At 41.3% G+C, this 14,203-nt stretch overlaps 1 long non-coding RNA gene across 1 annotated transcript in view; it reads left to right on the top strand.

Moving 5' to 3' along the window:
• LOC108527483 (uncharacterized) overlaps positions 1-13,919 on the top strand; it is a 20,787-nt gene extending 6,868 nt beyond the window's left edge. The window contains exons 3-4 of the long non-coding RNA XR_001884819.1: positions 13,474-13,578; positions 13,698-13,919. This is a non-coding gene — a long non-coding RNA (uncharacterized LOC108527483). The remainder of the gene's footprint in view (positions 1-13,473; positions 13,579-13,697) is intronic.
• Positions 13,920-14,203: the final 284 nt, after the last annotated feature.

Below are 14,203 nucleotides of genomic sequence, written 5' to 3' on the forward strand. Positions count from 1 at the left end.
AGCTCTTATTATTTTGAGATATGTCCCATCAATACCTAATTTTTGAGAGTTTTTAGCATGAAGGGCTGTGGAATTTTGCCAAAGGCCTTTTCTGCATCTGTTGAGATAATCGTGTGGTTTCTGTCTTTGGTTCTGTTTATGTGATGGATTACTATTATTGATTTGCATATGCTGAACCAGCCTTGCATCCCAGGGATGGCAGAGACACAACAATAAAAGAGAATTTTAGACCAATATCCCTGATGAACATTGATGCAAAAATCCTCAATAAAATACCACCAAACCGAATCCAGCAGCACATCAAAAAGCTTATCCATCATGATCAAGTGGATTTAATGTCTTAATGAAATATTTAGTTTATAATTAAGAATTTCTTGGCATTGCATGTTGAATCTGTTGAGATTATTTGGAGAGTTATGAGCTTTGCAGGAGATACTCATAACTTATTATATATCTAGAATGGGTTAAAATGGATTTCTCACCTTGAGGATAAACATTTATGCCTTCATTTTCAGTAGCATAGTAAAATAAAGACAAGAGAGAAATAAGGAGGCTTGGATTCACTCCTGCCTGCACCTCTAAATTGTTCTGCAAACTTTTCCAGGTTACTGTGCTTCCTGGCGTCAGTTCCATATCTGTGGAATGAAGAAGGTGTCCTTGACGTAATTCCAAATCTAACACTCTATAACTGTAAGATGACATCCCTAGCCCTTTTATATCATTGTTATAACTATTAAAGAACAAAAGCATAGAATAGGAAACTTCTAAAAAGACTGCTTCTACAGATGAACTATGGAAATACCTCCTTAGCGACACTTTAAAACAATCTGCACTGTACTAAGAAAATAGTACTTTGCACTATCTGTAGACATAGCAACTAACAGGATGCCTGCCACATAGCACCAGCTGAACATGTTCTTGATAAATGAGTACATGATTGTTACATGAATGCATGTTTCCATTCCTGTCATTATCCCACAACAACTCCAAAGGGAATACAATAAATTCTATCCAATGAATGAGCCCATGTCTCAGATATTTTACCTTCATCTGTTTACTAATCTACCTCACAAAAAATGATATCCTTGTGGAAAATATTTCAATACAGAAATAATATCCAACTGTGATCTAAATGTTTTAATTAAGCCAACATGTAGTTCAAATTGTTGAGTTGCTGATTAGAGCAATCTTTTTAACTTGTTTTGGAGTGAAAGTGCTTTCAAAATGCCTCCATAAGAATTGGAGGGCTGCAAACATATGGCCTATGTGGTGAAATCCAGCTCCTGTTCTTAGACTTAGCCAAGGACAGTTTTTAAAGGGATTCAATGTTTGACATTTTGGTGGGTTCAGAGGGTTGGGGCCCATCTTAGGCCCAAGGGTGTTCTTACACATATTTTAATGCCTTCACTTTGAAACTGACCTGATCTCTTCTCACTGGCCTCGTGGGATGGGTTTTGCTGTCTCCACAGTCTCAGCTTCGAGTCCCAGCTCCACTACTGACTGGATATATTTTCTTATCCATAAATTGTGGATAACCACAGGAGATTATTATATGAGGTTATACCAGTAAAATACTTAGCATGGTACTTAACATATATTAATGATTTCTATGAATATGTTTGCACAACTTGTTATGATTATGGTAAAGCATATCATTAAATCCTTGGAATTATTTTTTAATCTATGAAATAACTTTAGATGATTACCAAAAGTTCTGATTTTGAAATTTTTAAGTCTACATCCCCTCTTTTATAAACTGATATACCATCAAGTAGATTTTTGTGTCTAAGATGTAATTATTTCCACTGTATTTTCAAATATCCAACTAGAAAGATCATGGAGAAGTATTGCCCAAGTAAGCTGGATATCTCAAAAGCTGGGAGTCAAAAAACAATACAGAGATAAGTATCTTGTAGTTGAATACTGACTAAAGAAATGATAACGTATCAGTGTACTTAAAACACTGTAGAGAAGCAGAGAAGCTAAAAATGAACTGCTTCATGTGTGAATTCTATTGCTATTTGGAAATGCATCTAAGAAACATTACATGAAAAGAGCAAAATATCAAGGACTCTGAACCACCACTGTCCACAGTGGGCTGTCAAGCCAAGTGTAATTTAGGCATCTCTCCACAGCTGCATCGTTGCCTACAGTCCCACAAGGTGCCTCCATGCTCTGTGGCAGCCGTAAATAGCAATGTCTTCAATCACACACCTATAAAAGCAAGGCAACTAAGAGTTCACACCCCTCAGGGCTAAAGTCCTGGATTATCCCATCGGTCAAACCACCCAGACCCACTGAAATGTTAGTTAGTGGTGAAGAATCTTGAATGGGCAGTAAAGAAAGAAAATGATAAATACTCATTTGGATCCCAGACCAGCTGCATGAGGGGACCCTGTAGCTTGGCTTACAGACCCCCGTTCATCTTTACAAGAGACTGCAAATGACCCTCTCCACTTTCCGGGAAAAAGTGAGGTCATCTTGTTCTCTGGCCATTTAGTTTGTTAAGAACAGAGATGTGCCAGGTTGCTCAAATCAATTCTCCAAATGTGGTACTCAAATAGCAGCACATTTTCTTACTGGATCTGTTTTCTGGATGGCAGTCTTCCCCCCATTCAAATAAATCTATTATAGACTGAAGTATGAAAATCAGGTACATTTTTGAGAGTCTAAGAAAAAGTGAAAGGAGTCTCATAGAGAAGTAGAGAAGTGAAGGGAATCTGCCTGCAGCTCCAGCCTGGATCTCCAGATCTCCAAGGCTCCCCATCTCAACTATCAGACTGTGGGGTACTTTCATCGGAAATTTTGAGAAGCACAGCCTGAGGTGTTAAAGATAATGAAGAAAGAAAACTCAGAGGACATCTCTGAAACTACACAGCCAGGCCTAGTGGAGAAATGAAGTAGGCTCCGTACCATCTGAGCCCCACACAGTCCATGGTCTCTCCCCATCTTACTGGACCATGAGCACCCTTCATCAGCAGATGCCCACGACCGCCTCCACTGGTGCCATTGTTCCCATGGTGCAGCTTCTCTCTCTGCCCTCTTCTCCATCCAAGTCTTTCCCTTCTCCCTCTTATGATACAACCCCTTTGTTTTTACTGATTGATCTTATGACACATCCCTTTTGTTTTTACCAGTTGACACATCTGACATTTTTTTCAGTGTAAAACGTTGAAAAAAATGGATGAAATATGTTCCTGCCATTGGATTGCACATTAATTTCTGAAGTCAATCTTCCTGAGGTTACCGAGAATGTTTTATGACATTGAAAAAATGTCAGATGTGTCAACTGATAACTACTCAATAGGCAACCTCACCACAGAACAGCTGAAGCACCTTGTAAAGAAATTACATCTCATATTCGGCCACTGTTGGTTAATGCCCCAAACTGGGCCAGTCAGTTTGAGGCAAAGCACCTGGCCTTTGTGTGTATGCAGCTTGTCTTGAGAAGAGACACTGGGCGTACATAAGATTCCCAAATGTTCCCATGATGTACACACATGTCACCAGCATTGCTCTAGTGAAGAATGCTGTAGAGAAGAGAGAGGCTTGTAACACCAGCTGCCATCTGCATACATAGTGCACCAGGCACTGTGCTGAGAACTTTACAGCCATGATCTCATTTAATTCCTCTCAAACATTCAAGTTGAAGTTGTGTCCTATTATATTTTACATCATAAATGTCACTATATCAAAAAACGTTTTTTTCCTGTGCAAAATATATGTTGTACATATTCCAGTGAATAAACTTTTAACAGCTTCCACAGCATCCTCAGATTTCAATATGATTTTAAATACCAATATGATTTAAAATGTTTAAAATGATTTTAAACATTTAAAACATGTAATGTTTCTTTCATCATACTTTGAGTCAGCTTAAATCACTATGTTTTTAATTACTCTACTTGCACGGAAAAATACAAAGTGATGAAAATTGCTTTTCTAAATATTTCTCCCATTGAGGAACAATTCTCAAGTTTCTATTCTTCTAGAATTCAAAGAGTTTTCAGTATTTAGCAGTATTTTCCCCACTGCTGCAAAATTCGTCCTCTTCAATACTTTTTTTTCAAGTGAGCACAAAATGAAACAATGGTAGGGTTAATTGATTTTGATAGACCCACCAAAAATCATCAGCAAACATTTATGACTTTCCATTGAAGACAATTCCATCAACGTGTTGTTTCCAAACATCTTTGAAATACCCAGTGATCCCTCCAGTAGAATCTCTTACGAGACATAAAAACTACTGGCACAGAGAATAATTGAGTTTTACTTCTATCAATGAGCATTATCTAATGTTGCTTAGAGGTTTTATGAAACCAAGGAATCATCCATTCCCATCTGTGTTTATTCCTGAAAATTGCGGCCTTGGTGTTATACAGAGACCACGATTACACAGAGAAGGCCTCAGGGGAGCAAACATGACTTCATCCTTTGAGGGAGTGCCACAGCTCACTGCCACATGCACAGAGGATTAAAAGGCAAGTGGGGAGACAAAATACTGTGATTAAAAAAAAAAAGTACAAAGAATTAGCTCATCCAATGATGAAGACAGGACAGCAAATGCCAGATTAGCTTAATTGAGCATGCAAAATTAGATGTTCACCTTGATGAACGTAATTATTACAATTTCAAAACTGCAAATGACCTCAGCAAAAGAAACCTAGAACGGTATCATTCCCAACTGAAAACAACAACAACAACAACAACAAAACAAGCAGAGTTACCCCGAATATAATGCAGAGCCGGTGACATGGTTTGGCTGTGTCCCCACCCAAATGTCACCTTGAATTGTAGTGATCCCCAGGAGTCAAGGGCAGGACCCGGGGGAGATAATTGAATCATGGGGTTGATTCTTGTGGTAGTGAATAAGTCTCACAAGATCTGATGGCTTTATACATTGTGTCCCCTGCACAAGCTCTCTTGCCTGCTGCCATATAAGGCGTGCCTTTGCTTTTCACCTTCCCTTCTGCCATGACTGTGAGGCCTCCCTAGTTATGTGGAACTGTGAGTCCATTAAACCTCTTTTCTTTATAAATTACCCAATCTTGGGTACATCTTTATTAGCAGCATGCAAACAGACTAATACGGCTGGCAATAGAATGGACAAGACTCTCATTGCACCTTTCTGCCTTCACGAGGCAAGACCCACAGCACTTACACTTTCATAGATTCTGGCAACTATATCCTAGTCCCGCAGCTTTAGAGATGCAAGAGCTGCTCCTCTGATCACCTGGTCTGCTTTTGAGTTGTGGCTGCAAATACTAACCCTCAGGGCTTCTGACTACTTTTCTTTCCCCCCACACATAAACTTGCTGCATTTCTTCCCCACCCCACTGCTTGTCCAGAAAGCTACAAATCTTTCCAGAAATATCCATATGGCATATCTCTGAAATCAGTCAGCCAGAGGTCAGTATGTATCTGTGCTTTAACTTTATGATTAGTGCCCTAAAAATATTGTTATATTCTGCATTGGGTAAAACACGCCCCTGCCCTTGGATTTCACATTAATTTCTGAAGTTAATCTTCCTGAAGTTACTGAGAATCTCCGTGTTGCTAAATCCAGTGGAATCTGGTCCCTCCTCATCTTACTGGACCGTCTGTAGCTTTTGGCACCACCGACTATTATTCTCTCTCTTTGAAATACCACCTTCCTTTGGTTTCCAGGAAACTGTATTCTCTTGGTTTTCCTCCTGCATGTCCCACTCAATCTTCCTTGCTGGCTCATCCTCCTCCACTCAGTCATTAAATGTTGTAATTTCTCAAAGTTCATTTATAGTTCATTCCTTTCACACTCTATCAATACCCACGGCCATACAGAGACTCCCAAATTCTTCTGTCCAGTCTTGATTGCTCTTCTGAGATCCAGAGCTATATAGCTAGATGGATGTCTCTAGCTGTCTCTATTGGGATATCAGAAAGACATGCTTCAACACTATATGCGTCTAAATTCATAACATTTCCAACAATAACAACCTTAGTCTGCTTCCAGAGGTTCCTCTCTGAGTGAGTAAAACCACCCTTCACCATTTGGAGATGCTTCAATGCTGGCAGTCAATCCAGTCTTTCTCTCTCTCTCACCATGTTTAAATGGTCCCTCTCCCAATCAAGGGAGATTTTCCTTCCTACGTGTCTCTGTCTCCATCCTCACCACCACCCTCATCCTGGAAACCGTGCCTGCCCATGCCTCAACTTCTTGACTTGTCTCCATACATCTGGCCTGTCTATCTGTGTTTGTTCTCCACATGGTGGACAGAAAGTTCTTTACAAAACGCAAATCTGATTTTATCACCCTTTGCCTAAAATCCTTCCGCAGCTTACCCCAGCTCAGAGTCCACAGGCTGGTCTTCTCCTGCCTAAGTCATTCGCTCCATCTGTACCCTATTCCCCTCACCCCAGGATATCCAAGCACCAGCGACACCCAGTGCTTTCAGCTCATCAGACACACCATTCCTCTCCCCACCTCAACCACTTCCACCAGGCTCTGAAGACATTTTCCCTCTACTCAGAAGGTACTCTTCATCCTTTGGCAAGTTTAACCCTATTTCTCCTTCAGATCTTAGCTGAAACATGACCCCTCCAGAAAGGCTTTCCTGCGTGTCCCGTCTAGCTCAGCCCCTCACCGCGCTTCCCTGCTCGGCCTATCCTGGCAGCGCTGGCCACTGCTAGGCTTCCGCACTTGCTGTGTATGTGACTGCGTGTTCCTAGGCTCCACATCCGGGGGCTTAGGAACCACTTCCGGTTTCATCGTTTTCTGCACAAATCACAGTGTGTGGCCAGGACCTGGCATATAGCAGGCACTTGACAAATATTCACTGACTAAATATCAGTCAATGATTTCACCCTTTTTATGCAAACTTTTGCCACAGGCTGGATTATTCAGGAGGGATAGTGTGTTCTTATTAGTCGAGTAGATTCCCTCTCCTCCCGTGCCTGGTCCTCAACCAGCCTGACTTCAGCAATGTCACTCATTATCTTCTAGAAGAGAAAACTTACTCCTAAAGATAGACGAGAGGGCAGCTTACTCTGCCTACTTACAGGTCATGCTAGAAACGTTTTTCTAGGAAAGGTACTAAAACCCCTAACAAACATTAGTTTGTGGTTCATCAATTCACATTGTTTAAATGCCTCATGAGAATAAACAAGTGGAAGTAAGCTACAGCTATTTTTGTAACTCACCAAAACTAGAGGTCACAGCTGTGCCGCAGGGCAGTCCTGCCCAAAGCTACTCGCTTTCAACCTCACATGAGTCACCCTGTGATGCTGGAAAGAGCAAAGTCTTGACAGAGATTCCAATTTTTTTTTTTTTTTTTTTTTTACCAAATGACTAATAAAAGGTCACCTTGTCAAATTTAGCCTCAGCAACAGGCAATAAATTTGTAAGTGTATTGTTGAATTAAGTTCCTGCTCTTAAATTCGAGAAGATAGATTTGTCACCTTAAAAAAAAAAAGATTTTAATTTCAAAAACAAGTGATTATCTTTATCCTCTGAAAAGATTCCTGGCAAGTTATCTTTGCCAGCGCAACAAAGAGAGGTCTGGAGGCCTTCATGTACTTTCCAAAAGTGAGCAGGTCACTGATCAAAAGTTCTTCACTGCAGACAAAGGGATCGTGTATTTACTATTGCTGATACAGATACTTGTGTTTAAACTGATTGGCCTTTAAATATTTGACCCCAAGAAGAGGGCATCTTTTCTTTGTCAGGCTAAAAGTTTTTAAACGTAGAAAAATCAAATAAAGAGAATGGAAATTTTCAAAGATTAGAAGGGATCCAGATCTAGCCACAGTGAAATTGCTCAGCACAGGGGACCTCTAAGAAAGCATGCTAAACAATTTTTTTTTTAATTCTTCATTATTACTGCCATTACCATGTTTGAAGTTTGTCCATAAATGCAAGCAACAAATATAGAACATTGCATCACATAGATGTTCTTCATAGCCTAAGCAAGTAGAGCTGCTGGACTTCTCTTCATTATCAAGATTTACTATTACAGGCTTTACACTTTCAAATTTGTTTGTATCCATTTTACCAATGAGGAAATCGACAGCCAGAGAAGTTGGTTTGTTGAGCGATTCCCAGAGTACAAAGAGCATAAAAAGCTGAGCAGGCACCCTGGTGCTTGGGAGTGTGGACTCTAAAGACACATTGCATGTGTTCACATCCCCGCTCCATCATCCATTGTGTGACCGTGGGCAAGTCCAATGGCTACTCCAAGCCTTGGCTTCCTTGGCTGTGAAACACAGATGATAATACTGAGCTCGTACCATCATTTTACATTCTAAGTGAGATAATGCACAGCAAGCACTCAAAACAGTGTCTGGCACATAGTAAGCTCTTAAAAGCTTTAGCTGTGTTTTAAAATCAGCTGGAGAGCTCACTCAAGATGAGGATACCTAGGAACCTCCTCCGGAGATCATGATTCACGAGATCTGGGCAAGATCCTAGGAATCTGCATTGTAATAAACACTGCCGGTGAGTTGGAAAACCACTGTTAGTGCAGCCAGATGTGCCTAATTCCAAAGTTAATGTTACCTCACCAGGAAGCAAATGCTTCAGTCCCTTCCCATTTTGTATTGGTATTCCTATGATTTTCCAAAGGGGCCATGTGTTACCTCAACTTAACACCTTCCTAAGTAACATCTCATCTACATTGCTTTGAAAAAAATCACTTTTTTGCCTCTTAGACGCTCTCTTAAGTCACAATATTTTCCATGATGTTGCCCTTCATTTTCAGAGTCCCACGGACCTGGCATGACCAGGCCCTCGTGTCCTTCCGTCGCGTAGCATCAGGGACTTGACTCGTGTCCTCTCTAGGGTAGAACCCAGTCTCCAAAGCCAGGCCCATGTCAGAGAGAGCTGAGTGTTCAGTGGTAGCTGTGTTTCAGGCCAACTCCAATTTGGTTTTCTTGTTTCCATCCCCAAACCAGGAGGCCTGCAAGCCCCACATATCAAACAACTGGTTTGTGGAATTGGTTGTTATTACAGGGAGATGACTGAGCTGCCTCCTGAAACATGAGGTTCTTAAGCCAATGGGGTATCATACATACCCAGTGCTTTCTGGAAAAGTAAAGTGTACAACTCCATTTTCACCATGTTGTTTCGGAAAATAGACCTCAGAAACCAAAGACAAACACGCAACATTCCAATCCAGCTCCATCATCTTCCATGATATGGGCAGTGAAGTCACATTTGGTTAGGGCTTTAGTTGCTCTCCAGGAATGATGAACTCAGCTTGATAACAGATGTTCTAAGAAGCTAACAAAAGCTACCAAGAAAATAACTTTTTTCTGGTATCACTGTATGCACCTTTTTCAAACTGACCAAGTGATCTGACAATATAAGGAAAAAGCAGTGGAGTGACTCCATATTGTAAGCCAGATATTCACTTTGAATGAAGCTCTTTGAAGCCCTTAGTAGCTAAGTAATTAGTCTTCTCCTAAATTCTTATAAAATTTCAAGACAACAAAACGCTATGGAAGATGTCAGAACAGCAAACAGCCTCAAAGTGCTGTAGTTGGGATAACTGGAAAATAAGAAATAAGAATTCATTAATCTTTTCTCTAATTTATAGTAAATTCAATCGTGTTTACATATTGGAAGACTTGTACTTTTTTCTATTAGTAAAATATACCCCAAACGTTTCATGATCTCCCGCTCAAAGAACCTAGAGTATGCTTAAGTACTTTGTGTTAAACAGTACCACGGTGGGTTTTTACCTCTATCATCTCAGTAAATCCAACCATTGCACCTGTGCACAGGTGTGAAGAGAGAAATCAATAAGTGAGGCTTCTTTCCCGAAGGCCCTTCCCCTCCTCACCCGTTAAACCCAACAGCTGAGGAGTTGTCAGTCTGTACTGACACATTCTATCAAAGAAAGGATAGAAAGTTATTAAAAAGTGGTAAATATGGAGGTTAGGAACCTATGTAAACAAGGATACATAAGATAATGTGAAATGAGACAAAGCAGAATAAGAAAATGAATAGTTACTGATTAAAACGATGTTAAAAACCATACAGCGTGCACAGTTACTGTCAGGAGACTACAATTTGTGCTCTTAAGCTATTGGCTGGAATATGCTCTGCAGCAAAAAAATTACATGTGTATGTATATATAAAACCTTCAGCTCATTCTTATAAATTGGCCCAGTGAAAACAAGAGCAGCAGTATGTACAAAGATAAACACACACACCAAATATACATATACACATTATATATTACATTCTTGTAAAAAAAAATTTCAATGATCTCTGAGTCAGAAGGAAGGTGCTGAAGAACACATACGTGGCTGTTATCTTGAGGTGGGATTGGGGGCAGAGGGTGTTTATTAACCTTTGTCACAGCCTTCAATGGTACAAGAACCTGCTGCTCCCGGGTCCTCTCATTTGAAGACACCCACTGCCTAAGGATGAAGAGAAGCTGCTGCTTGCAGATCTGAGGCTGATTTCCCAGCTCCCAGGAATACCCTTTCCACAGCCTGTTCCCCAGACCCAGGCCTGTCCCCTTAGGCCTGCTCCCAAGTCAAAACCAGCTGTTCCTACTTTAGAAGACAATACTACTTCTTCCCTTGCCTTGTATTACCAGTGGTCTAGGTTGTCTGATGCTCCTCAGGGTACAGCCTTATTCATCTCTGTGTGTCCCCAATGCCAGACATAGCACTTGTTACAGAGTTTTTGTTCCATTGTATACAGGGAATTATAGAGTGCAATAACAGACACCGGTGAGATGGGGGTGAGGGTTGAAAAATTACCTATGGGGTACAACGTTCACTATTCAAGCAACAGGTGCACTAAACTCCCAGACTTCAACACTACACAACATATCCATGTAACACATCTACACTATACCCCCAAGTCATAAATCTATGAGATACATACTAATTACATATATATGCATCAAACTAAGTACATACATATATTTGAACACAGGAAACTAGAACTGATTATTTTACAAAACGAAGTTACTCCTTATCTTCATGTGACTAATACCCTTCAAATGGTAGAATTCTTATAACATTTTTACTTTCTACAGAAAGCACAGAAACACAGAAGTGTTTTTAAATGATTAAAATATTTTACAGGAATGTACTCTTTAGTCCCAATAAATGTTTCTATACAACAGTGAATTCATAGCATAGCATTACATGCAAAGGTCGAAAAGAATTAGGATACTCTACATGTACTAACATGAAAAGATCTTTAAATGTAAAGTTGTCTGAAAACAAAGTATAGAAATATAACTAGGGCCTTCTGTCATTTTTAACTAAGGTAAGGAAATCATGTACTCAGATGAATGAAAATAAGTTTACAGAGGTCTTGCATAATTTTAAGTTCTTAAAACAGCTCCCACGTACACATACGTAAATCTGATCATATCAATAAAAATACAGAAAGAGAGACATCCCACTCTTATTCAACAGGAATTCTTGACCAAGACTACAAATGTAGCCCATTTGACATCGAAAACATTGGGACTGGTGTGAGTGAGGAAAATGGGGAGAAAAAAAGATGTTTGAAGACAAGGATTTGAAGTTAGCATGAAGCATGGAAAGGAGGGAGGGCAAGCTTTCTTCAGTGAGGACAGTGCCTGCCGGAGAAAACCAGATCCTAGGGAGGGGTTTCTCCAGGAAGAGAAGGTCCAAGTTGCAGGTAGGCTCTGGAGACAAGGAGCTCGCACACAGCGAAGGTGGCAGCCACACTGAGAAATCACTCCAGGCCGAAGGACACGCACCAAAGGTGGGAAGGGTGGCACCGTGGGCTGCAGTACTGGACAGAGCTTCAGATGGGCAGGGCCCATTGGAGGGATGGGCGCAGGTGGGGCTGAGAAAGCAGCATGGGGCAAATGCTGCAAGTATGGAAGCCAGGACACGAGCTTCCTTCCAACCACCAAAAGGCAACTCACAAGCAAAACTCTTTCATAATGCTTCACCATGTTTTTTTTCTTTTTCTTTTTTAGACAGATCTCACTCTGCTGCCCAGGCTGGAGTGCAGTAGTGCAGTCATAAACTCACTCAAACTCAAACTCCTGGGCTGAAAGGATTCTGGCACCTTAGCCTCCTGAGTAGCTGGGACAACACGTGTGCACCATCATACCTGGCTACTTTTTCGATTTTTTGCAGAAATGAGATCTCCCTATGTTGCCCAGGCTGGTCTTGAGCTCCTAGCCTCAAGTCATTCTCTTACCTTGGCCTCCCAAAGTGCTGGGATTACAGGTGTGAGCCAAGGTACCTGGCCACCTCACCATTTTTGCTGAGCGAATCACCTGACTAACCTAACCATAGCTTGCTACTGAAGATGCTGGCAACCTAGTAGTCAATACATCAAGATGCAATGATGCTCCATGGAAATGCAATACCTTCCATCCAACCATGGTAAAAGTGTCAACTAAATGCTAATGTCTCCACCAACCACAGATGGGGTTTGCAGGAGCAATGGCTATAGGGACACTGAGATTTCACCCTCCAGAAGACAGCATCTTCCTGTGTCACAGCTAGATCACTAGCTACCCATAGACAGCCTGAACTCCAATAGGCTCCCTGCACATGTGCCTTTAAAAGTTTTACTGGCATTATTGCTTTTTTACTTCTGGTAATTGCTTTAAAAGAACAAAGCTCTTTGTTTAAGGGGGGCCCAGGGATCTTATAATTGCCACGAGGCACATGAGAGGTTCCTAGACTTTCTAAACAGTTTCTCTTTTAACATTAAATATTAAGCTCCTAATGTTTGGCCAAAATGTAGATGCTCCCTAAGGAGGGGGAGGTGATGCTATCAGGAAGATCGTGTAGACTGGTAAGAGATCCCTCCCACATTGCTGACTTCAGAACCACACTGTGACTACAGAACCACGGCACCTGAGGAGTGGTGCCAGCCACCCTGTGCCCATGAAACCACGCTGTCTTGCCAGAAGCAGGGCACACTCTGGCCCCAGCTGCGTCAGGGGCTTCAGACTCATTAATACTATTTTCTATGTTAAAATAAATGATGACATATTGGTTCACCTGCAATTAATCACATAGAGTCAGTTCTTCAACGAGTGTTTCAAGAATCTTTAGCCGGGCGCGGTGGCTCAAGCCTGTAATCCCAGCACTTTGGGAGGCCAAGACGGGCGGATCACAAGGTCAGCAGATCGAGACCATCCTGGCTAACCCAGTGAAACCCCGTCTCTACTAAAAAATACAAAAAAAAACTAGCCGGGCGAGGTGGCGGGCTCCTGTAGTCCCAGCTACTCGGGAGGCTGAGGCAGGAGAATGGCGTAAACCCGGGAGGCAGAGCTTGCAGTGAGCTGAGATCCGGCCACTGCACTCCAGCCTGGGTGACAGAGCAAGACTCCGTCTCAAAAAAAAAAAAAAAAAAGAATCTTTAGAAAGGGCTCCAACCCAGCTAGTGTAGGTGCTCACTGTCTCATGGTATATTTTTCCCCAGAATTTTCCAGCTGTAACTAACAGTAATTTCAGTGACATTAAATACTGTTACAGGAACTTTCCAAATGTAGAGGACCCTTTAGAATGAAGCCTTGAGCATGAGGGGCAGACCCTCTCATCCAACCGCCACCTGACTCTGTATGAACCGGGAACTGTCAGGTGAGCCCATCAGCTTGAGCGGACCACCCAGGCTTGCAAAAGGGGAGACTGGGGAAAGCTTTGCCTCTCCCTTTCTGGAGGAATACCGTTTTTAAAATAACCATGTCCTATTTTCACAGAATGTCTGTGCTGTGATAAAAGGTCATCTGCCTACAATGTTATGATACAGACCTCAAACCTACAAACATGAGGAACTTCTGCCTCTAGGTTAACTGGTTACCCACTGTATAAGACATATCACACACAGTCCAGGAGGTGGAGTTTCTGAGATACCTAGAAACAGCTTAGAGGCAAAGTGACAAAGCAGCAACAACAAATAAAACCAGTCTTCTCAAACTAGCTCTCACTTAGGCCTAACTAGTTATGCACTACTTGAATAACTAGATCAAGTTTCCTTGAGTTGTCTTTTATTTTAAAATGCTATTGTAGGGCTGACTCCTCCATTCCTTATCATGCCCAGTGTACTGTTCATATCTCGTAATCAACTTGGTGCTAAAAGTAGTGACGAGCCATTTACAATGCCAGAAATCAAATTTTGTATCAGTTAGAATCAGTTTTGGCTCCAAACAATATATAATAATGAATGTGATAACTTGTATGAAATGGCCAAATCTGTTAAGAAATG

The sequence above is a fragment of the Rhinopithecus bieti genome, unplaced genomic scaffold, assembly GCF_001698545.2.
Source record: "Rhinopithecus bieti isolate Rb0 unplaced genomic scaffold, ASM169854v2 scaffold_4654, whole genome shotgun sequence".
NCBI lineage: Eukaryota > Metazoa > Chordata > Mammalia > Primates > Cercopithecidae > Rhinopithecus > Rhinopithecus bieti.